Source organism: Artemia sp. Qi Xiang Cuo, chromosome 19 (genome assembly GCF_049724085.1).
Source record: "Artemia sp. Qi Xiang Cuo chromosome 19, ASM4972408v1, whole genome shotgun sequence".
Classification (NCBI taxonomy): Eukaryota; Metazoa; Arthropoda; class Branchiopoda; order Anostraca; family Artemiidae; genus Artemia; species Artemia sp. Qi Xiang Cuo.
In genome coordinates, this window is record NC_142812.1 from 24,805,307 (window position 1) to 24,828,799 (window position 23,493).

The 23,493-nt window shown below is 37.0% G+C and overlaps 1 protein-coding gene across 1 annotated transcript in view; it reads right to left on the bottom strand.

The window, feature by feature from the left end:
• Positions 1–23,493, bottom strand: part of LOC148940643 (cytospin-A-like) — a 104,136-nt gene that overhangs the window by 60,816 nt on the left and 19,827 nt on the right. The window lies entirely within an intron of this gene.

A 23,493-nucleotide genomic window follows, 5' to 3' on the forward strand; every position in this document is an offset into this window, starting at 1 on the left:
GGAAATAATAAATGATAAATAAAACCAAAAAAGGGGTGAGAAAACGAGGATTTTGTCAGCCAGTGGTAAAATATGAAGACGAAAAACCAGCATATATTTCGACTAGGACCTCCGCAAAGTCGCCCTCAGTGCTAAGAAAAAAAAAAAAATCTAACCTTTTAGAGTTCACTCTACAAGATCTGATCAGATCTTGTAGAGTGAACTCTAAAAGGTTAGATTTTTGTTTTTTTTTTTTTCCTTGCTCACGCTTTTTTTAAAGTTCTTAGGACGACTTGGTGGAAGTCCTACTCGAAATACTCGCTGGTCTTTCGTTTTCAAATATTGTAAAGGATTCTCAGAATTCTGGTTTTCTCACCCCTTTTTTGGTTTTATATGTTATTTGTTATATTATTTCTTCTATTAGCTTCATACGTCATGTATAGCAAGTGTGGTCTTAGAAAATATTTTCATCACTTTTCCGACTGAAAATAATTGTTGTTTCTTTTAAGTAACTTTCCAATAGATACGCTGATCTCAAATATCTCTTGAGGAGTGGCCATCATTTTATTGAAACTCTATAAAATTTGGAATTAAAGAGAATAAACAACATATGTTTCATCACCCTATACAAAGTCTGCAGGAGACCTAACCATTTACTTTTTTTTATTTGAAGTCTTGGTTCTCCCTTCAAATTATCAGATCGGTAACAAAAAATGCAAATCCTTACTATTCTGATGACAAAAAAAAAAAAAAAAGGATAACGATCCTCCAGAGCCATTGCTGGCGCTTAGAGCATCGAATCAACATTTTAGTTGCTGGATCTCTTATACAGGGACAGGTAGCAAGCTTGTCGCCCAAACTTGCTGTGGCGGGGATCGAATCCCGGGCCCCGTATTGCCAAGCAGAGCATCACTGTGCTAAAACAGGGTATTCTGATGACTGTTCCAATCATAATTTACAATAGAAACATTAACAGTTCCAATACAGCCTTCAACTACGTGATTTTCCAAGGGAATGATATTTTATTCGGACACATATTAGAGACTACATAATAATGGAGTTGAGAACGAAACACCGTGTTGCCGTGAACTGTTCAAAATAGTGTTTTTGACCATAAACAAAAATGCAGTGTTTTCTCACCCCCTTTCTTTTTTGACCAAAAGGATATGTTTGAAAATTTGTATTGCTTCCAGTAAAGCGCAAGCAGCAGAGAAACTTTTCGTTGTCACTAATCCCTGCACTTTCATTCGAGACTCTCGAAAAGCCTGTGCTATGACATATATCTGAAAAGTCAGATAGGTCTATACGAAAACTTGAGCAAGCAACTGTGTAAGGATTCCATAATGGGCTTTGATGTTTCTTACAATCTCAGAGATACAGGCTCAACTTTTATTGATTAAAATGCGACCTAATGCATTTCCCGTAGCTAGAATCAACATAAAAAAAACGATTCTTTTTATGTATATTTTTTCTATCAAAACTTCTTTTTTAAGAGTTTTAATTATTATTAGCACGAGTCGCTCCTTAATTTACAGTTTGGTACGATGAACTGCCTGACTCATGACTACTGCCTGGCGGCCATTACTTTGCGTAATGTGAAGTATTGAATTTTCAGGGTTTTGAGTTCAAACTATTAACCTGTAACTATTACCAATACCATAGGGAAATAATATATTAAATTAAACTGTTTAATTTTTTCAATCTAGACAACTGAGCTTTGAAAAGAGAAGAAAAAGTGATAGAAGAAATAGATGTAAGCGAAAATAAAAAGATAACTCTAAATTCAAATAGAGAGAGGAAAACATAAGAAGAAATATTGATTTACCCACAAAACCTTAGAATCTTTTTTAGAACAATTAAATGAGCTTATTCATGATTATTTCTTCATTCTTTGACTCAATCCTGATTCTTAAGTTTATTAAAGTAATCTAACTTGGTAATACCATTAAATTTTACTGTACAACATCTATCCACAATACATAAAAACAGATAATTTAGCATCAGTGTGGGCAAAAAATTCTAACTATAAGGCTAATGAATAAATAAACATTTGTTCTTGTAGCATTTTAACCTCTATATGCTTCGTTTGATTGCAAGTTTTGGTCCTGGCGGTTTATTAATGGTTTTTTTTAATCTGGAAGTTCCATAAGCATTATTTGATTCGAATTTCTTCTTAGATCACGGCATATTTAGATATAGTAAAAAAACAACCCATCATGTCTTGATGCCAAGACAAGAATCCTTAAGTGTTTGTATGAATCAATTTGTTAAGCTTTTAGACTGACTTAATTATAGCTCAATTATAAACACCCAGTAATAAATTGTACTTACAAGATAATTTCTACAGAAAAACGGGAAAGACAATTTTTTATTCCCTGAAGAGATATCATAGGAGAACTAGTGAATATAACAATTTTCAGTCGCAGACCCTTAATCAAAAACCAAACTGAAAAAAGTGATCTTCCTACAAAAAGTGTTGAAAAAGAATGGGTATTCGAGGGCTGTGGCGATTGATGATGGATTGCGGAAACACAAAATTGCAGGTACATTTCGAATCCTCTGCTAAAAGCGCAAAATAGGCTGAATGATGTCGTTGATAGCGTAGGCAATTTCATTCAGGACGCGATTTTAAATATAGCGAAAATTGCAAAGTATTTTTCGATATTTGCTTATGAGATGAGTGATGTAACTTCAAAAGAACAGCTTGCTTCTATTGTCAGTTTATATGACGATCATCAAACATGAAGCAAAGTTTTTTGCGTTTTGGCACTGCAAATGGCTTGACTGGCGCAGGTCTTTAATAGATTCTGCTTAGAGTTTGGATTAGACAAGTTAGTTAAAACTGGCTTTGATTGAGGTTCTAGCATATCAAGCTTGTACAAGGGCACTCAAGCAGTGATACAAAAGCAGTATCCATTTGCCATTTACAGGCATTGTTAAAACCTTGCCCTGGTGAAGGCCTCCAGGCTGGACTTAATTCGAATTGTATATAGATACTTGCAAGAAGTCCTTGTTTTTTTCCTATTCCCCCAGACGAACTGAGTCATTATCTTCTGCTTTGCCTCATACAAAAAAGCAAAAGCTCCTTCGCTTTTGTGGTACATGGTTGAAAGACATGATAGCAATGCCACTTTTCTGGAGCTGTTCCCTGCTCTTGTTGCAGTACTGGAAAGCTTTGTGGACAACCAGTCCAATCCAGGTTTAATGACGAAAACCAACTCCTTAGTAGCAGTGATTACCTAGTTTAGCTTATTTTCCCTCTGATTCTTGTGAAAAAGGGAGTTTCATTCTGCTTTAAACTCCCGTTTCTCTGCAGAAGAAAATTTTTTATCTAGAGTAGGAAAATTAAATTTTCCAACTGTGAACATATAGATGTATGTAAGTCTGTAATAAAAGAGCAAGAGGATGTGGATTTTCCTTCATTTTAAGGATAAGTGGATCAGATAGCAGAAAGAGTTGGGACACTTGCCTCAAGACACCAACGTCGGTGATTCACCTCTTCAGACACTTCTCTCCTTTAAAAAGATTTAGTCTTTTCCCCATACTTCGAGCAGCTGTAGGAAGAACTCGATATTAGACTTCTTATCTACAGAGCCACCGCATTTCAAATTCAACTTCTGTTCCCATATTTTATTGTTGAAGCTGCATTAGCCGAGATTGTGACGAAGCTGCAGTTCTTTTTCTCTGAGACTAGCCTCCTTGCTGAGCTAACTGCCTGGCAAGCCAAATAGAGGTCTATAGGCAAGTCTTGCCATGCCAATAAAGTTTCTGAAACGCTTGGTGCGTACGACAATCGCTATTTTTCAACTCTGCATCTTGATTGTGTTTTCCCTGTTACAACGACATCTGCAGAGCATTCATTTAGCATGCTAAAGCAGCTTAAAAAATATCTCTGAAATCAGACTGTAGAGGACAGGTTGGTCTTGCACATATGTCTAATAATTGCTATGTCAAGGTGGATATTGACGCTGCTTTAAGTGACTTCGGGAGGAAGTCCAGACGAATTAAAGTATAAGAAGCATTTACAGTGTGTATGTTGTTTTGTGTCTGATTCAAGGATTAGCAGGATTAGAGATCTTCAGTTTGCATAATTAAATTCATTATATTGGCTTTTTAAAAGCATAGTAATAAATCAGCTAAAAAAGGGGACTATGACAGCAATATACTTAGTTACTGGCAAGTTTCTGGACCTCCAGTAGCTTTTAGCTGCCCCCCCCCCCCGGGACGGATATCCTAATACACCACTGAGGTAAAGTGAACAAGAAGGATGCGCAAAAACGAGTATGACTGTCCCCCACTGCACTTTCTTGCTGAAAGGGCCATTGTAAATTGCAATCCCATATTTTTTACCTTAAATTTTTCATTCAAGCAGTCCAACCATATTTACACCAGCTACAAAAAAGCCTTAACTCTATTTTGTAGAACAGAATTTCAAGAAATCTAAAAACTGGTTTAACAACCTATCAGTCGATATTAAACAAGGTGTTCAAGTGCAACTTCCTAATATTGACCGACTGGAAAAACAAGCACTCTAGTTAATTTTTGTCCGGCTACTTAATATCTGATGCTCAAGCACTCAATTTGGAAGTACTTAGAGCTAAAGTTCACATTTGAAGTACTTGTCCCAAGATAGCCCCCCCCCCCTTCTTATTTATGAACTTCCCACACTGAAAAGTGTCTAAGAAAAAAAAACGGAGAACAAGTCAGTTCCAACAATTGCTTCCAAGAGTTCCAAGTTCAAGATTAAGTTCAAGAGTTTTGTGGATCCCAGCTCAAAGTTTAATCCATTAAATGCTTAAATAACGTTAATTTTCCCATTTAAGTTTGAAATGACATTACTGAACAGATTGGTTCAGTGATGCAAGCTCATTTTGATTGGTAAGGTCATGACATTGGTAAGCTGGTTTTGAATTGGTAAGAACGTAAGAAGTTTATATTCAGAAATTTTGAATTTTCTTGGTATACCTAATAGGCAGACCCAAATAAAGGGGAGATAGGGAAAAGGACCTTAGCATAATAAGGAGTATTTTTTCTTTTTTAATTGCGGCATAAAACTACACTCTTACATTGTATGTTTCTGACCAGCCTAATAAAGTTTACAAACAATGAAGTTTGTTAGAGATGAATAAACTAAACAAATGTACTCACACTTAAAGCCAGTCCACTGAAAGAAAAAGAGGGATAAAAAGACACTAAAGCACAACAAAATACCAATGTTTAATGCTGCAACACAACTACAGATTGTGTCCATATATTTTGTTCTTTTTAAACTCGATGAGTCTTTATTTTTGGTTCCTTTAGGTTTTAGTGTCACATTTCCCTTTCCTTGTAAGACCTTTTTTTCTCTCCCTGTAATTCTGTCCACAGGGCTTGCAGGGGTAGGGGTATATGATGGTGCATGTGCTTTTATTGTTTAAACTTATTGTTAAATTGCCAAATAAATTAAAAAATAGCTATCACTATTAATACAAACGCTGTAATTGTGTTTTAGCTCATAAAGTCAACTAATACAAAACATATTGAATAAAATCAATCTATAAACAAATTGAGTACAAATAATGATTCTAGACTGGAAATTAAGACATACTAAATTGTAAGAATCTAGAATACTCCAAACCATTCCATTAGATTACATTTAATAAATCAAGAAAAAATAGAACATAATGAAAAACTAGAAAAACAGCAGAGAGAACATGGATAGAAAGCCCCCCCCCCCCCTTCCCTTGTATAAAATATTAAGAGATACGAGAGAGAGATATACGTGAAATAGATAAATAAAATGGTTCAAGTATCTGGCGTAAATTTTTGTGGTGACTAACATAGCTCTGATCCTTGGGAGGGGAGGGTATTATTTCCTTAGGGTGTTTCAAAAAGCAGGAAAATGTTCATTCTATCAAAGTATTCCAAAGGGGGGGGGGCTAAAGTCTAAGGCAACGTCTTTACTTTCATTTTTTTTTTAACGTATTTTTTTCATTTTTTCTAATTCCTTTTTAATATCATTATTAATTTTCAGAGAGTTTGCCTCCAGAATCTTAGTTTTGTAAATTTCAGTATTTCTCAATAAAAATAACTATTTTGTCTTTCAATCTTGCATGATATAGCCTTTAAAAAGACATGGCAATGACCTTCATACCCCCCCCCCCCCCAATCACTTACAATTAAGAAATTCACTAGGGCTCACAAATTTATTTTTGAGTGAGCCCTTTTCCTATGGTACACAAGCATTGAATCAATTTATTAAGGTGAAAGAAAATATTAGCTCCATAGCCAAAACAACAGCACGAGTAGTGCAAAATTGTCAAAAGTATTTTGCAGACAAGCATTTGCAGATCCAAAAAGGGTTGGCAGCTCATCAACTAGAACAGAACTATCCATTTCAAAGCATAGCATGGTTTGTAGAAACTGAATTTTGCCTTTGCATTTGGAGGGGCTACATACACAATTTGGCCCTTGGATAACACAGATCGAAAATCCTTGCTTTACTGCAATTAAATAAAAACAAGTTTCTTCTGAACTGAGGGTAAGGAGCACCATTAAAAATTAAAACGAACATAAATTATTACGCATATGAAGGGGGTCATCCCCTCGTCAATACCTCGCTCGTTATGCTTAAGTTTGAATTTTGTCCCAACTCTTTAAGAATTACTCCAGAGTCACTAAGACCGTTTAATCAGAATAAATAGCTCTTTAAAAAGTACTAAAAAAAACTATAGCGTAAAGAGCGAGGTATTGACGAGGAGGCGACCTCCTCATATACGTAATAATTTCTGTTTGTTTCAAGTTTTAATGTTTCTCCTTACTTTCAGTAAAAAAAAAAAAAAAAAACCTGTTTTTTTTTATTTACTTTCTGGTCGTTTTTTAAATAATGCTGGGAAACCCGGCTCTCTTTCTATGGAGAATTCCCTTTCCCCTTAAAAATTCCTCCATGGAAAGATCCTCCTACGTACCCCCCATCTACCAGAAAAACCCCGTCTGAAAGCGTCTGTATGCTTCCCAAATAACCAATGCTATATGTAAACAATGGACAAAGTTTATAACTTGCAGCCCTTTCCCCAGGGACTGTGGGGGGTTAAGTCATCTTCAAAGACATAGTTATTAGATTTTTCTACTATGCTGAACAAAATAGCTAACTCAAAATTTTGACTAGGTGACTTTGGTGAAAAATGAGCATGTGAGGGGGGCTAGCTGCCCTCTAATATTTTTGGTCGCTTAAAAAGGACATTAGACCTTTTTATTTCTGGTCAAATGAACCCTCTCCTGATCTTCTAAGATCACCGATTCGATATGATCACCCCTGGAAAAAACAAATTGAAAAAAAAAAGAAATAAAGACAGACACATCCGTGATCTTTCTTCAGGCAAAAAATGGATTCCACTTTTTTGTATATATGAGCTTGAAACTTCTACAGTATGGTTCTCTGATGTGCTGAATCTGATGGAGTGATTTTCATCAAGATCACTTGGTGTTTTGGGGGTATTTCCCCCTTTTTTCAAAAATTGGGCAAATTTTCTCAGGCTCATAACTTTTGATGGGTACCATTAAATTTGATGAATTTTACATGTTTTGAATAAGCATCAAAATCTGATTCTTTTATGCATCTATTGTTATCAAGACTCTGTTTCTTAGAGTTTTGGTTACTTTGATCTCGCATTGCTCCTTACTTACAGTTCGTTACCACGAACTATTTGATATTTCAGTTCAAACAATCTGCAATATGCCAACAACATGATAAAAGGCAGGCAGGGATAGGGAGGGGTATCGAAAGGGCCAAGGCCCACTTACTGCCTTCAATCATACAGACTGATACGGTAATCGTTTGGTGTTTTTGATTTAAACAAAGTTGATTTAAACAAAATCATTTTTTTACAACAAAAGCAGGAGGGGATAGTAAATTTACACTGCAAGACAGAAATCAGATACAAAAAAAAGGAATGTATGGTTTGATTCCCAATCAATGCTACTTCCCACCATAATAATCACTGTCATTGCAACTTTATCCCCCCCCCCTTTAATGTAGCTGGATAAAGCCAAAGGCTATAGTTTTTGTGATTTTGCGGGTTTGAATTTTTTTGTGCTTACTACTCGTCAACCATTGGCAAATGAAGCCAAGTTGAGAGAGAAAAAAAAAAAAAAAAAAAAAAAAGCAACCTTTTGTATATAAGCATAGAGTTGAGTAAACTCACCAGCATTCGAACAGCAAAACATATCTCTATCTTAAAATAAAATAAGTTAATTTACAGCCTACTAAAATTCAAAAAATAAGTACCTTTAATGTTTTCAAATATTTAAATGTTTTCCAAGGGAGTTGTCCATGGACGGTTCTAGGTAATGGTTTGACTAACTATATCAAACAGTAAGCCGTACAAAAATGTTCTTTGATCCCACTGTTTAGGGCTATAGTGAAAGAAAGTTTTACATGTCTAGAACATATTTTATGGGTGAAAGATGACAAAGTATGAAAATTCGTGTTTTTTTGGCAATCCATCTGGGGCCAAACCAAAACCAGTTCGTCCCTGAATGGGGTCCCTGATTAATCAAAATCACTCACAAAATCAAGTCCGCATTCAATTCCAGTTGAATTAAGATATTCTGGCATGAATTCAATCCCTCTTCCTTCATATTCTTTACATAGACTAGAATAGCACGTTCCTGCATAATAATAGCAACATTTGCCTTACTGGCCAACTGCTCAGAGTGGTCAATACTAATAGACAGGGTTGCAAGGACTTCCGGGTCAAAAAGCAACTCAGCAACAACAACAACAATAACAACGTGTAAAAGGGCTCAAGTTGAAGAAAAATTTATGCCTACAACTTCTTTTTCAAGCACAGTCATCTCTAGAAAAATTTATCTCCCCACTGCTGCTAAAACGGCAATTTCCCAATTTATTGGCTAAATTCCAATAAACAAGAACATGCTATTGGGATTACTTTTCTGTAATAGATAATAGTTGATGTATTTCACGTTTCTGAAATAAACCAGGAGCATTACCCTAATAATCCATTGATCCTTACCATCTAAGGTTATTAGCCTTATAGGGATAGTTTAACAAACTAAACACATGACTGAAAACAGCAAAAGAAGGTGTTGCTTTTTTGGGAATCAGCAGATTGCTAAAATTTGAATTATTACAGATATACACCATTATCAAGTTGACTCACGAAAACGCGATACTAACTTAAGAACTTAATTATTTTGAAGCAGCTGACAAATTTTTTTTTTTAAGAATTTGCAGTTTATAGTTATCAAAAGATCTAACATAGGTCCAGGGTGAAAAGCTGCTTTTATTTTTATGTCCTTGGTATTTCAATGGTTTAAAAACAAATTCTGGCAACAGGATATGAAGAAGAATAGTAAATACCAAATCAGCAAAACACAGAGATCAATACAGAGCTGTTGTCTGGTAAAAATTAAATGTACAGCAGAGCATAAACAGACTGGAGTTCCCTAAGAATTGTAGTAGAGGTAGAAGCAGGTCATTGCTAATTTATGATTTATAAGATTCTGAATAACCTAAGAAATTGTGTCTTAAATTTCAAGAAAAAAACTAAGATTCTGGCTTAAGATTCTACTTAAATCAATAGAATTGTATTTCCCATGTCTAGAGTGAAAAAGAGCAGATTTATAGGTTTTGAAGAATTTAGAAAATTGCGTCTTCAATTTAAAAAAATCCTACTATGGCTTAAGAACCTACTTAAAACACTAGAATTGCATTTTCTAAATCTAAAATAAAAAAGAACAGCTCATACCAAAATTAAGGAAAAGTATATTTTTTTCCTAGATTAAGACAAGCATAGACCCGTTTTCATTGCAATTTTTTAAGCATTAGAAACAGGGAGTGAGCAGAGATATGAAACACCTTCTTAGGATATAATCTAAGCTCAAAATTGATTTTCGAAAGTCATTTTCAGAATGCAACTATTTTCCCTTGTCTATAATTTTACCAAGAAATCAGATCAAAGAAAAGAAGAATTATAGATATAGATTCTCCATTTGCAGCTTTTTTTAAATATAATAATTGCTGTCTTCACAACAGCACCACAGTTTTCCTGCTAATAGGGTCAGATATACCATAATGGACCTTTGAAAGTTCATGTTACTGTCTTATCAGTATTTTATGTACCAAAGCATATTTTTTGGCTATTTCTTACATTTAAAAAAGAGATGTAACTTGTTACTGACAATCTTTAAGAGAGCTGATAAAATATTAAAGCTAAAATACTGCATGCTGAAACATCTTGTACCAGAACTTTTTCGGCAAAATAGGCTAAAACTTTACCATTTCTCGCCACTGAAATTACGACTACTACTACTACTAACAACTCACTGCAGCATCAAGCTGCCTGAGGCCAACACAGCAACGCACGGTCCTCCTGCGTTGCAGTCTATCCAACACCTTCTTCTTTACACTCTCAGAAAGTTCCCATTTCCCTTAAAACATTCCTTTCCTTTGGCCCAAGACAGTTGGCTGAAAAGGACAATTTTTGGCAGTCTGTCATCTTTCATCTGCAGAACATGCCCTAGCCACCTCAACCTTTTTTTCATTATAGCCCTAGAAAGCAGGATTGAACCACTTTTTTCGTAGAGCCTACTGTTTGAGATACAATCAGTCAGTCTAGTACCCAAAATAATCATTAGACAATTTCTCTGGAAAATATTTCACATTGCTATAGAAATACAGCTCTGACTAAAGACTGTGACTAATAGATTTATTAAAAGGGTCTTCACAGATTACAGTCCTATCAGGAGGGAACTGAAAATGGTGAACTGGAGTGACATTTTACAGGGATCAGTAGAGGACCAATGAGGAAATTTCAAGTTAACTTTACTTAGAATCCAAGACAGCAACTCTTCGGTATCTAACAGGAGAAAGCTGCTCAATAAAAAAAAAGAGATCTTGGGAAAAATACAAAGCAACTGAGAGTTCCAACCAGTCCAAGAAATTCAAAAGAGCAAGAGATAAGTCGAGAAATTCAACCAGGAAACTTTACTAGAACCATGAAGCCACACTAGCAAAAGAATACAAGCATAATCCAAAGAAAATTTGACACTATGCGTCATGTAAAAGTCCTGGTCGGCAACCAATATCTAAACAAACTGCTTCAGGAGCTGAACTAACAGATGTCAAAGAAATTGCAGATGAATTGAACCACTGGTTTCTGTCTGTTTTTAGTAGCACATCAGATACAGAGCTACCTAATTTTGAACTCACACAAATCCACCATCCAATGGAGCCCATTGAGATTCATAGTTCAAATCCTCAAAATTAGGTCGTATCCTCAAACAACTTAAATTGTTAGATGTCAACAGATCAGTTGGGCCAGATAGGTTACATCCACGTCTTCTAAAAGAAATTGCTGATACCATTGCTAAGCCACTCTCCCAATTACTCAAAGTCTCCCTATGTACCAAGGAAATGCCAACAGATTAGAAAACAGCATTCACCCCTTTGTTCAAAAAGAGAAATAAAGCCAGAGCAGAAAACTACTATCCCATAAGTATAACTTTTGCTGTTAATAAAATCCTTGAAAGAGTGGTAAATGACTCTATCATGAAGCATCTCAGACTTAATTGGATACTATCACCCAGCCGATATGGTTTTCAATTAGTAAAATCTGTAGAAACAAATTTTCTGGAGTCTTATGATGTTATAACAGATCTGATTGATCAGGGCTTACCTGTGGATGTCTTGCTGCTTGACCTTGCAAAAGCATAACATAAAACTCATCTCATGTGGAATTAATGCAGACCTTGGGGGCTAGATCTCAGCTTTTCTTACAGATAGAACACAGAGTGAGGCTTTCTACTAATGGAGGGGAATTAATCCTCTCTGAGAGATGTGGAGTCGCCAGTGGTGTCCTGCAGGGTAGTGTCTTAGGACCTACCCTATTCAATACCTATATAAATGATAATTTTCAATTAACTACAAATCATCTAACTCTATGCTGATGACTTAAAGTTGTTTGGTACAGTCAATCATGAGTCACTAAAAGCAGATCTCGACCATATTCGAAACTGGACAACAACATGGCACATAAGCTTTAATACTGACAAATGTAGTGTTATTCATTTTGAAAGTCCAACCCAGGTTTCAAGTATACTATGGTCAATCCAGCTGTAAATAACATTCAAGAGCTGCAAAGCGAGGATGAAGAAACAGATCTTGGAATTGTTGTTCACAACCACCGCAAATTCTATTCTAACTGCATGAAGACTGTGTCTCATGCAAACTCTTTCCTAGCGTTCTTAAAAAAAACTATATCCAGTAGGTCTCCCTATGTTTTTGTGAGGTTGCACAAGGCCCTTGTCGGACCAGTGATTGATTTTGGAATGTGCATAGCATGCTTCACCACTATCGTCACAGTAGCTTCTAGTATTCTATTCTTGGTTTGTAGTATTATCCTCATATTCTTCTAAACTGTTTTCAACTGTGAAAAAAAAACACCTTAGGCCTTATGTGTTTCTACTTTTAACATCTTCACTGCAATGGCCATCAATACTAATAATACTACCTAGGTATGTGAAGCTGTCTACTTGATCAGTATTCTTGTTACCCCATCATTTTTTTCCTCTTCACTTATTCTTAGCCTTAGCAACTTAGTCTTCTTAACATTAATTTTCAAACCTATTCTGAACTTGCAAAACCTCTTAAAAGTTCATTTACTAGACTAATTTATAAAAAAAACATCAAGCGTGGAAGCATTATGGAAAAAGAAAACCCCAGGAAATTATGAAATCTTTAAAACTTTTCATAACCAGGCAACAATTCAAGAAGTGAGAGAAAGTTAGAGTAAAACCTGGCTGAGGATTTTAAAAATGGCCCAAAAACTTCTGGTGTTAAGCTTCACCAAAATATTGCAGCATAAATTCAATCCCTGACATCCTGCACAATAGTCAATCTAATGCTGGTCCAGAGCTGAAAGTTGAAATTCTCAACAAACAGTTTTTTCTCCTTTGATTTCAATATTATTTTTCCCCTTTCTCCTGTAGGGTAAAGGCACCGATGATTCGAAAGTGCAATTTCGGAACCACTGTCGAAATTTTCCTTCAAAACGGGATAGCTCTGCTTAGCCGTGACTTAGAGCACCATGTATTGGAACCGTTGTTATATTTAGATGGTGTGAAATGTGGACACTATATCTGGTAAACCCAGATATGAAAAGAACATTCAATTTGGTCAGTTTCCTGTTTTTGACACGAAAGGAGCTCCCAACAATTTTTAATGAAAGAACATTTAAACAAAAGGTTTTTTTTTTAAACTTTGAAGTTTTACTTACAGAAACTGGATTTTTCCATCATCTGAGGAACTGCCGCTTGGCCTCATACCATGCAGGGGCGTAAATTGCTATGGGGCAGGGGGGGGGGGGGCAGTTGCCCCCCCAGACATCGTTTTGCCCCCCCATACCTGATTTTGCCCCCCCCCAGAATTTTTTAGATTATACCCTTATTTATCCTTCATCCGAATAAAAAATACAAATTTTATCGAATACAAAATCATATACGAAATGACGCGTAGCCCGGAGCCTCGTCTTTTCTCTAGCATTGTCAAGTACAGATAGTATTGAATTAATTCATTTGTTGAATAAGAGTGTGCAATGAGTCAGAGAAAAATAATCGATATTTGTATACCTAGTCAACCGGCTAAAAAAGCTAAGTTGGTGGATAGTGTAGCAGTAACCGAGGCAGCAACAGAAGCTGGCCCAAGTGAGGTGTGTAATTTTGCCATTTATGGTTTGACTAATATATTTATAGCCTTTGCTTCATGCAATAAATTCGATGAGAACTAAAGTTTAGCCTACAGAAGTAAGATCTTAATTTCGCGCTACAACTTTGGATTAATGTATAAATCGCAAATTTTGTGGGGAAAATCATATAACCAAGCATATAACAAACAATTATAGATATAGGCTAGAGGTGTCATTCAAGGAGGGGGGGGGAAGGCTAGGACTTCAGAGATGACTACAGGGACTACAGCCTGATTTATCAGACATGATTTATGGCAAAAAGTTTTGGAAGAGCTTAAGAGAATGAAAGAGCATTAAATGCTTTCCATTAAAAGGCCCAGCCATTTTTGCTAGGCGGCCGCTCACCATTATTTATACCTCTTGTTATATTCTCACCCTAGAAACTGGGTATGGTGCAAAAAGGGAATGAAAAAGACCTAAAATAAATTTGAATTGACAGTTTTATTATAAATAAAAAGTGCTGCTCTGTGAAAAAATTTTATTTTTTAAAGTTAAATCGGCTGTCATTGCGAAGCATTCGATTCACTTCAGTATGCTTCATCCCAAACAAAACTTATGACATGCCCTCCTACATTTTGCTGATAAGCTAGACAACTACGAGAATTTTGTTGTATAGAGTTGCTGAGTTTCTTATTTGGATTATGTTATCGTTTAATTTAGGAAATTCTACTCGTAGTTAAACTGACAAAAAACGATATATATGTTTTAACCCTTTTAAATTTCAGTTGACTAGCTTAGATTATTTTACCAAATTTTAAAAACTGAGAATTTGAGCATTTGGAGGCGCTTAAACATGCAGAAGATGCTAGAGCGTATTAAATGATCAGTCGAAAGATATTTGTATGCTATCGTCAATTTTGGCGGAAATAAAGGTATTATTATAAATGAGAGAAAAGGCACCCTATTTAATAGACCATCACGTTAGTAATCATGCAATAACAAAAACGAAAAACTATTAAGGGCGAAATGCCAATACGTAACACTAAACAGTAGCAGAAAAGCTAAATAAAAGCTAGGAGCAGGGGTGTCACTATCACTTTTTTGGGGGGGGGGAGGGCGAGCACGACGAAACTTGTCCAACAAAGATAAAACGCTACCGACGGAAAAAAGGTTTATAGTGGCGATAGTTTCTGTATAAATGGAAGTAAATGGCTTGAAAACAGTATTTTTTGCTGAGGAGTGTTGGAAATTCTAGAAATATTTCACTAAGAAATTCCATTATTTCTTATGTCTCCTAGACACCTATTTAAGGGACCAACTCTTTCAGAGCTATCAGCCTCTGAATAAAGTTAAAACGTTTAAAAGCAAAAGCACTGGATATTTTTCTAGGGTGGAAGTGTAGCCGATGCATCGGATACGATATTGAGGGGCAATCTTGACATCTCCCACCATAAAAGGGAGGCACCCAACCAGCCAAAGCAAGCCGAATACCCCAAAACAAACGATCGTCGTTTTTCTGCTAAAGCCTATGAGAAAAAACCATGGGTAGAATATTCTATTAAAGAAGACGCCATTTACTGCTTTTGCTGTTGGCACTTTTCCTTAACAAGAAATCATGGAAATGGTTCTGATAATGTAGTGTTTGTCGACACAGGAATGAACAACTGGAAAAAGCTATTCGAAAGGATTGAAAAACACGAGGCTTCAGAAGCTCATAACGAAGCAAATCGCAGCTGGACCAAATATAAAGCAATTGAGTGTGGCACATCTGAGTCAATAGCTACAACTCTCTATTCAAATAGGAAGAAAGCCATAGCGGAAAATCGCCTGCATATAGTCACACTTACGAAAGTGGCATGTGCCCTAGCACGCCAAGGGCTCCAATTTTGAGGTCATGACGAACACGACGACTCACACAATCGAGGTAATTTAATAGAAATACGAGAAATGATGACCGAGGGAAACCCAGATCTTTAGCAAAAACTAAAACTTCGGTATGGAAGCTATTTTAGTCCCGACTACCAAAACAGTCTTATAAGCATACTGGCTGACTCTTGCAAGAACAAACAAGATGCTCTATTAAGAAATATTGGGCAATCTGCGCAGATGAAACGAAAGATCTGTCGAAAAAAGAGCAGCTTGGTTTAATTATTCGGTTTATTGATAGTAATGCTACTGTGCTTCGCGCCAGAAAACCCTGTTCTAGAGCTTCACTCAATTCCATTCTTAACAAAACAAAATGACATTTCCTAATTCTAAATTTTCTTTTTTGGCTTAGACCCTTCACAGCACAATATTTGTTTTTAAGTAATTTGCTTCCCTAAAAAGGAGTCTTAGAGGTCCAATATAAGAAGTAATACAGTTTTTAATAATATTTCAGAAATATCCGCTACTTCGCGGCAGGAAATGCTCTTTCCAAGCCATCCACTCGCTCTGAATTAGAAACTTTCACCAATTCAAACTTTTTTCTTTTTTTTACTTTTTTTTTTAACAGAATATAATCAGCATAGTTTTGTACTTTCCTCACAAAGTAAAAGTGAAAATTTGCAAATTTTCTTCCGTGAGGTGGCAAAAATCTTTGAAGTTTGCCCCCCCCCCCCCAGCATTTTTCTGAATTTACGCCACTGATACCATATTTATATTTTAGGATGCCTCCACCACGAGAAATGAAGAGGCTGCAGTACACATTTGTCCAAAATTCCAAGTCTAGAGAGAAGTCAACTGAAGACAGTGACTGGTCAGAAGATGAACGTCAAAAACGCCGCAAAACCGAGCACTGTCGTTTGAAGAAAAAAATGAAAATAATAAGAAAGATGAAGAAATCTCGCCAGAAACACAAGAAAACCAAAAAAGCCAAGAAGAAAATTTGGGACAAAGGAATGAAAAGAGATTCTGATGATACCAAGAGTGACTCTCAGTCTAGCAGTGATCATGAATCTAGCAGTGATTCCGTTTCTAGCAGCAATACCTCTGACTGGAGCTTGGAGTCTTTAGATTCTAGTGATGCAAACAATAACGCTGGCGAAATCGGTGATACTACAGACGAGTGTGAGAACCAGTGCAATCAAGACAAGCAAGTGAAACGAGACAAAAAATCAAGTAGACGCAAGCCTGAAGAAGAAATGACTCGCGGCCGATACAAAAAGAATTACTGTCGAACAAACTTGGAAAAAGCATTGCATGAGTATTTGAGACACAAGACATCAATGTCTGAACTATCACGGAAGTTTGGAATTCCCAGAACTACAATCATCTCAGCTATGCAAAGAGATGCTTCTCGCAACAGAAAACGTCAAGGAGGCACACTTGTGCCTCTATAAAGAGGCGACCCACCACAATGTTAAGCGATTTCAGGTCCTAGAGGTCGCAGAGAGACGGCGGTGATTGCATTTTGTAGCCCAAGCTCAAACTAAGAAACTTGCAAAATTTCATCCTCCTCCGACTTTATCTTCATGGGGTAAACTGGGCCGAAAGTTTGGACCCTCCCACCACAGCCCCCTTTAACGTTGTCCGATTGGGCTGAAATTTAGAGGTTAAGCTTTCCTAGGGCCCAGGAGCTTATCCTCGAAATTTCAGCTTAATCCGATCACTCCTTCCCTGTTTTCAAAAAACCAAATAGAGCCACTTAAAATTCATTTCTTTTTTTTTTCTTATCCACGCCTACAGGCCACAGTTGGCCCCGGATCCGGTTGAATGAGGACTCATTCGAAGCAGAATTCGACCTGTTAGGGCCTTTTGATATTTTCAGACCGAAAAAATTACCCCCCGAATTTACATTTACGAAAAACCTCGTTTTCCTATATTAGCCCATGTTAATTTTTCCCACCCCCCCCCCCCCTTTAACGTTGTCTGATAGGGCTGAAATTTAGAGGATAAGCTTTCCAGGGGCCTGGGAGCGTATCCTCGAAATTTCAGCTCAATCTGATCACTCCTTCCCTGTTTTCCAAAAACCACACATCAAGACTTTTTGGGAATTTGCTTGCGTCGAAAATAGCTTCAATTTGCTAAACAACAATTACTATTGTGTTTGTATAGTCCAGCGGCTGATACCCCAGACTTTCAGGCGGAAAACCCGGGTTCGATTCACCATCAGAGCAACTTTCTTATATACTTTGAAAAGAAACTCAGTTTCTTTTTTAAATTATTTGAAAAAAATTACGTTTTCTAAAGAGTTAAAGAGGCTGAGTTACAAGGTCGACCCTTAAAACGTACAGGGATTAGGAGGCACAGTTGGGGGGCTGTTAAAGAGGCTGAGTCACAAGTTCGAACCTTAAAACGTACAGGGATTAGGAGGCACCCTGTACGACGTGATTTGAGTATTCAGGAATTAAAAGCCTTAACACAAGAATGTTCAAGAGCGGGAGGTTTGGGGGGCGGCAGCCCCCCAACTTTAACTCCTGACACGATCAGCTAACAGTTAGTCAAGCAATAATAAGTAATAAACTGTACAAAAACGTGCAGAAATTATTTGAAAAAAACTACGTTTTCTAAAGAGTTAAAGAGGCTGAGTTACAAGGTCGAACCTTAAAACGTACAGGGATTAGGAGGCACAGTTGGGGGCTACCACCCCCCAAACCCCCCGCTTTCGCAGCCTTTAAATATAAAAAAAAAAATTTTAAACTGAAAGTAAGGAGCGACATTAAAACTTAAAACGAACAGAAATTATTCCGTATATGAAAGAGGCTGTGCCCTCCTCAACGCCTCGCTCTTTACGCTAAAGTTTTTATTGTTTAAAAAAAGAGTTGTGAGAAAGTCAAACTTTAGCGTAAAGAGCGAGGCGTTGAGGAGGGCACAGCCTCTTTCATATACGGAATAATTTATGTTAGTTTTAAGTTTTAATGTTGCTCCTTACTTTCAGTTTAAAGAATTTTTTTTTTATATTTAAATGCTTTGAACGCGGGGGGTTTGCGGGGTTGTAGCCCCCCAACTGTGCCACCGCATCCCTGTACGTTTTAAGGTTCGACCTTGTAACTCAGCCTCTTTAACTCTTTAGAAAACGTAGTTTTTTTCAAATAATACCCATATGGGACCAACCTATTTCAGTGAAGCAGAAAAGAAAAAAATGGTCAAGTTTGTTATTGACTGCCAAAAACGAGGATTCCCTATCGTGAAAGCCGATCTTATGGACACGGCCGAGCTCTGCCTTAAAAAGTCTGGTCGAAAGATAAAAGGAAAAGGTGGTATAATGAAGAGGTGGTACTATAACTTCATGAAACGACACCAAGAACTTACTCTGTGAACAGTAGAAAGTGTGCACGGCGGACATTCTAAGGTGACAAGGGAGAAAATAGAAGGTTGGTTTGAGAATCATGAAACTTACTTGAAACAAAAGGGATATCCTCCGATGGAGACTGTGAAGCCTGAGCAAGTCTGGAGCTGTGGTGAGACGGCTTTCCTATTCCTTCCCCACAGTAAAGTAGTCATTGCAGAACGAGGTTCAAGGCAAGTTGTAAGGAACACAGGAGGCAATGAAAAAACTAGTCTTAATGTACTTTTTGTGAGTCCGCAGATGGAAATCAGTGCCCAGATTTCATTGTCTATCTGTACAAGTCGTGCCGAGTTTCCAAAGATCTGAAAGATGCTTGCCCCGAAGGTGTATACCAGACTGCATCCGAAACAGGATGGATGAGAGCTGACACTTTCTTAGAATTTGTTACTCAAGTCTTCATACCTACCTTGGACAAAAAAGGAGTTCTGAAGCCAGTGTTCTTGTTCTTAGATGGACACACATCCCACCTTTCTCTGCTGCTTAGCAAGGAGTGTGAAAGCCATGGGATCGAACTCGTATGCCTTCCGCCAAACGCCATGTTTGTCATGCAGCCTCTAGACATAGCAGTGTTCAAGTCCTTGAAGACATCTTGGACCAAGTTTAACCAAAAAAAAAAAAGCGTGATGCCATGATTGAGAAGTCAAAGCATGAAGTTACCAAAGGAAATTTCACTTGCCTGCTGAAGGAGTGCTTAAGGCCTTCACTTTCACCAGCGCTTCTTACCAAGTCATTTGAAGTATGTGGGATTTACTCATGGAACAGAAAAAACGTTAGATACGGAAAACTTGTTTCAGAAGGTTTGCTGGCCCCTGAGCAAGTTGACATCTCATTTTACACTGAATCTCAAGAGACGCCGGGTCCTGTTCCAGATTTTTCTGGCTATAAAAAGGCAGTTGGTCCTGAAGTGTCAGCAATGGCTTTGTTGGCGGCTTTTCTTGACCCGGAAACATTAGAATTTTTTGAAAAGTCCTATCCTGGAAACCTACTTGACACACTGGACAATAAGTTGACTGGCTTATATGAGTTCTGGAAGCAAATCAAATCTGCCTCATCAACAGGACCCTGGTGGCACACCCCCATCAAGGTGGCGCCTGAGATTGCAGCAGTGTTAACACCACCAATGGCACCAAAAGCAGCTACTTCCGGAACGGTAAGGAGGAAATTCTATCAACATCTTTCCAATCCTGACTATTGCATTGTGAAAGCCAAAAGAGGAAGTAAAGCTTGCAATGAGGCAATAGTCAAAGATGACCAGTCTCAATCATTTTCTGCATCCGACTCCGAAATTCTGCCACCTGTCGGATTGGAAATTGAACTGCAGCTCAACCAATACTATGCTGTTTTCTTTAGTGACAAAAAAAGTGAGGAGCCATATTTTGTTGGTAGGATTCTGGACTTTACAGACAAAGCACAGTCAAAACTAAAATTTTTGAAGTGGATTAAAATGGCAGATCATACTTTGAAATGGCTGAATGTTGACAACATTTACACTGTGAACAATGAAGAAATCTTTGCTGGGCTGTTAAAGCTGACAGGAAGCAGTCCATTCCAGATAGCGTTTGGAGATGCTATTCCTGTAGCATATAGGCAACACTGTGAAAAAAAGAAGAGTCATGTGACCTAGGTCACATGATTAGGCCTACACTCCATGTGATTATCCATGTTTGTTCCTATATTTGAAACACTTTTGTCGGTTTTTTGCTTCTACTATCTGAATGGTGTTTTATACTTTTACAAATTAAACGAAGTTGAAGAGAAACAAAGAAACGAAGTAACAAGAATAGGCATGTCGAATATACCAGGTTCTGCCCGCAAGCATTCCCCAAGTATTTCAACACATGTCAAATTGGGTTCTGACTTGCGTCAAAAACAGGTTGTTTTTTTTTGTGTCGAATCTGTAGGTGAAAACGCTCTGATTTCAGAAAATCAGAGTTTTGAACCCTTTTCTGATAAAACTTCAAATTGCTAATCAAACGGTTAGATTCCTAGATATTTTTCCTACATGCTCAGACCCTTTTCAAACCAAAATTCTTAGATTAAGCCTTCTTGAGTAGAAAAAGTGTTTTTTTTTTACCAAAACTGTCAAATCATTGGTGCCTTTACCCTATATAATATACCACTTGAGATGGAACCAACTTCAATTACAATTATAATGGTCCTAAAAAACTTCTAGTCCTTAAAACTATAAAATCTATTGGTTCTAACATCATCCTTATACCCAACATGAATACCTAGCAGTCTTGTCCCAACCACTTTCCTTGCTATTGAACTTATCTTTAAATCTTCCCAGACTATCACTGGGACTGGAAAACTGCCCACCACCCCTCCTATATTTAAGAAGATCTTCCTGAATGAAGTGTTACATTTTTGGTTGTTAATGTTCTAGAAAGAATAGTAATTCTGCAGTAATCCAGCATCTTATAAAAAAATAATCTCATATACAGCTTGCAGCATGGTTTTTGACCTGGAATATCTGTTGGTCACAAAACTACATCACTAAGCTACTTGGTACAAAGGTATCTGCTGGCATGATTCTACTTGACTTTTCTATATCTCTTGACAAAATTTGTCACAAGTGACCTGCAATCAAGCTGCATACAGCCAAGCTTGAAAAGAAATCCCTACTCTGGATCATTGATTTTCTCCACCTTAAATCTTAGCCTTTTCAGCTACTTGATGGCTCTGATAACCATGTTCTTTTCTCTCCAAACAAGTTTTGGCTGGAGTGCCTGATGGAAGTGTATTGGATCCTGCACTGTTTAGTGTCTTTATTAATAACACTCCTTCTACCTTCAGCTGTAAACTAACTATCTACAGCAACAAATCAAAACCTCTTAGATCAGCCTCATCATTTGAAGGTTATACTGAACAATCTTGATCTGCTTAGTCAATGGGCTGAGACTTGGCTTCTTGAATTTAATGTTGCCAAGTGCCATATAATTCACTTTGGCAAAAAATCCTTGTTGCTTGTGTTATCTTTCTGGTCATCCAATCTTCTGAAAAGATGAGCAAGATCTTGACATCACTATTGACAATGAATAAAAATTTAGTATGTAGTGGGTGCTAATTCAACTCTGGGGTTGATTAAGTGCACACTTTCCATTCACTTCCCTAAAGTCAATAGTCTCCTGCAAAAAGGACTTAAGGACCCCCTCCTCAAGACCTTGTTCTTTACACTAAAATTTGACTTTTTGTCCCAATTGTTTAAGAACAACTCCTGGAAAATAAAGGCAGTTTAATTAAAACAATTAGCTTTTTTTAAATTCTATAACAAAAAAACTTTAGCATAAAGGGTGATGTGCTGAGGAGGTGGCAACCCCTTTCATATGCATAATAATTTCTGTTCATTTTAGGTTTGATGTTGCTCCTTATTTTTAGTTGAAAAAAACATAAAAGAACACATAGTCAATGATTCAATTCTTGAACATTTAACCACCAACAGATTGTATCACTTAAGCAGCATGGATTCCAGTCAGGAAAATCAATTGGGTAAAATTCTACTTTAGCTACTTTTGGCTATCTTGGAAAGGGGTTAGGTTAGGAAAATGAAACTTTCAGGGATGGGTATACAGGCTAAAGAATGTCCCAGGAAGGTATTTTCAAGCACCTACCTCCACCCCTTCTCTCTCTAGAGGGTCCTGAAATTTGCTTTAAGTTCTGAAGATGCAATTCCTCTTATTTGAGTAGAATTTTAAGCAATATCAATGTTCTTTTTTTCAAGATTTAGGAAATGTATTTGAATATCTTTAAAACTTTATAAATTGGGATTGAGCAAAGTTGTGAAGCTGAAGACAATTTTGTTGTACTTCATTTAAGCAGAAGATCTATTTTGCAAGGTTTCAGGACCCTCTAGGGGGAGAAGGAGTGGAGGTAGGTACTTCAAAATACCTTCCCAGGACATACTTTATCCTGTAAATGTGTTTATACTTTATCCATCACTTCCTAACTTAAGTTTCATTTTTCATTTCATTTCCTAACTTAACCCCTTTCTAAAATAGACAAAAGTAGCTAAAGTAGAATTTCAATAATCAATTGAAAAGAACTTATTAGAATCATAAAAAATAACTACAAATCTGATAGAACAAGAACATCTGGTTGACCTACTGCTTCTAGACCTTGCCAAGGCCTTCAACAAGGCACCCAACAGCAGGGGCGTCCCAAGGGGGGAGGGCAGGGAGGGGTGCACCACCCCTCCAACAGTTTTGGCATTTGGTAAAATTTTTGCTGAAGGTGAAAGTTTTGGCAGAAATTTTGCAAAATTCTTGATTTCTTTAGAAAATTCAGCATTAATCAGATTATCAATTCTGTACAGATTGCCCCCTCCCCCCAATGAAATGAATCTCAGGACACCTTTGTGCAACAGTCAATTGCACTCCAAATTATCCACTGCTGGCATCAATTCATCCCTGATAAGGCTAATGAAAGTATTGAATGTGTTTAATGACAAATCCTATGCTAGCCTACTTGGCTATTGGCCTACCTTTGACCTAGTGTTTTGTTCAAAGTGAGAATAGGCTAACTGGTAAATTTTCAGCAAAAAATGGGTGAATATCTACCAAA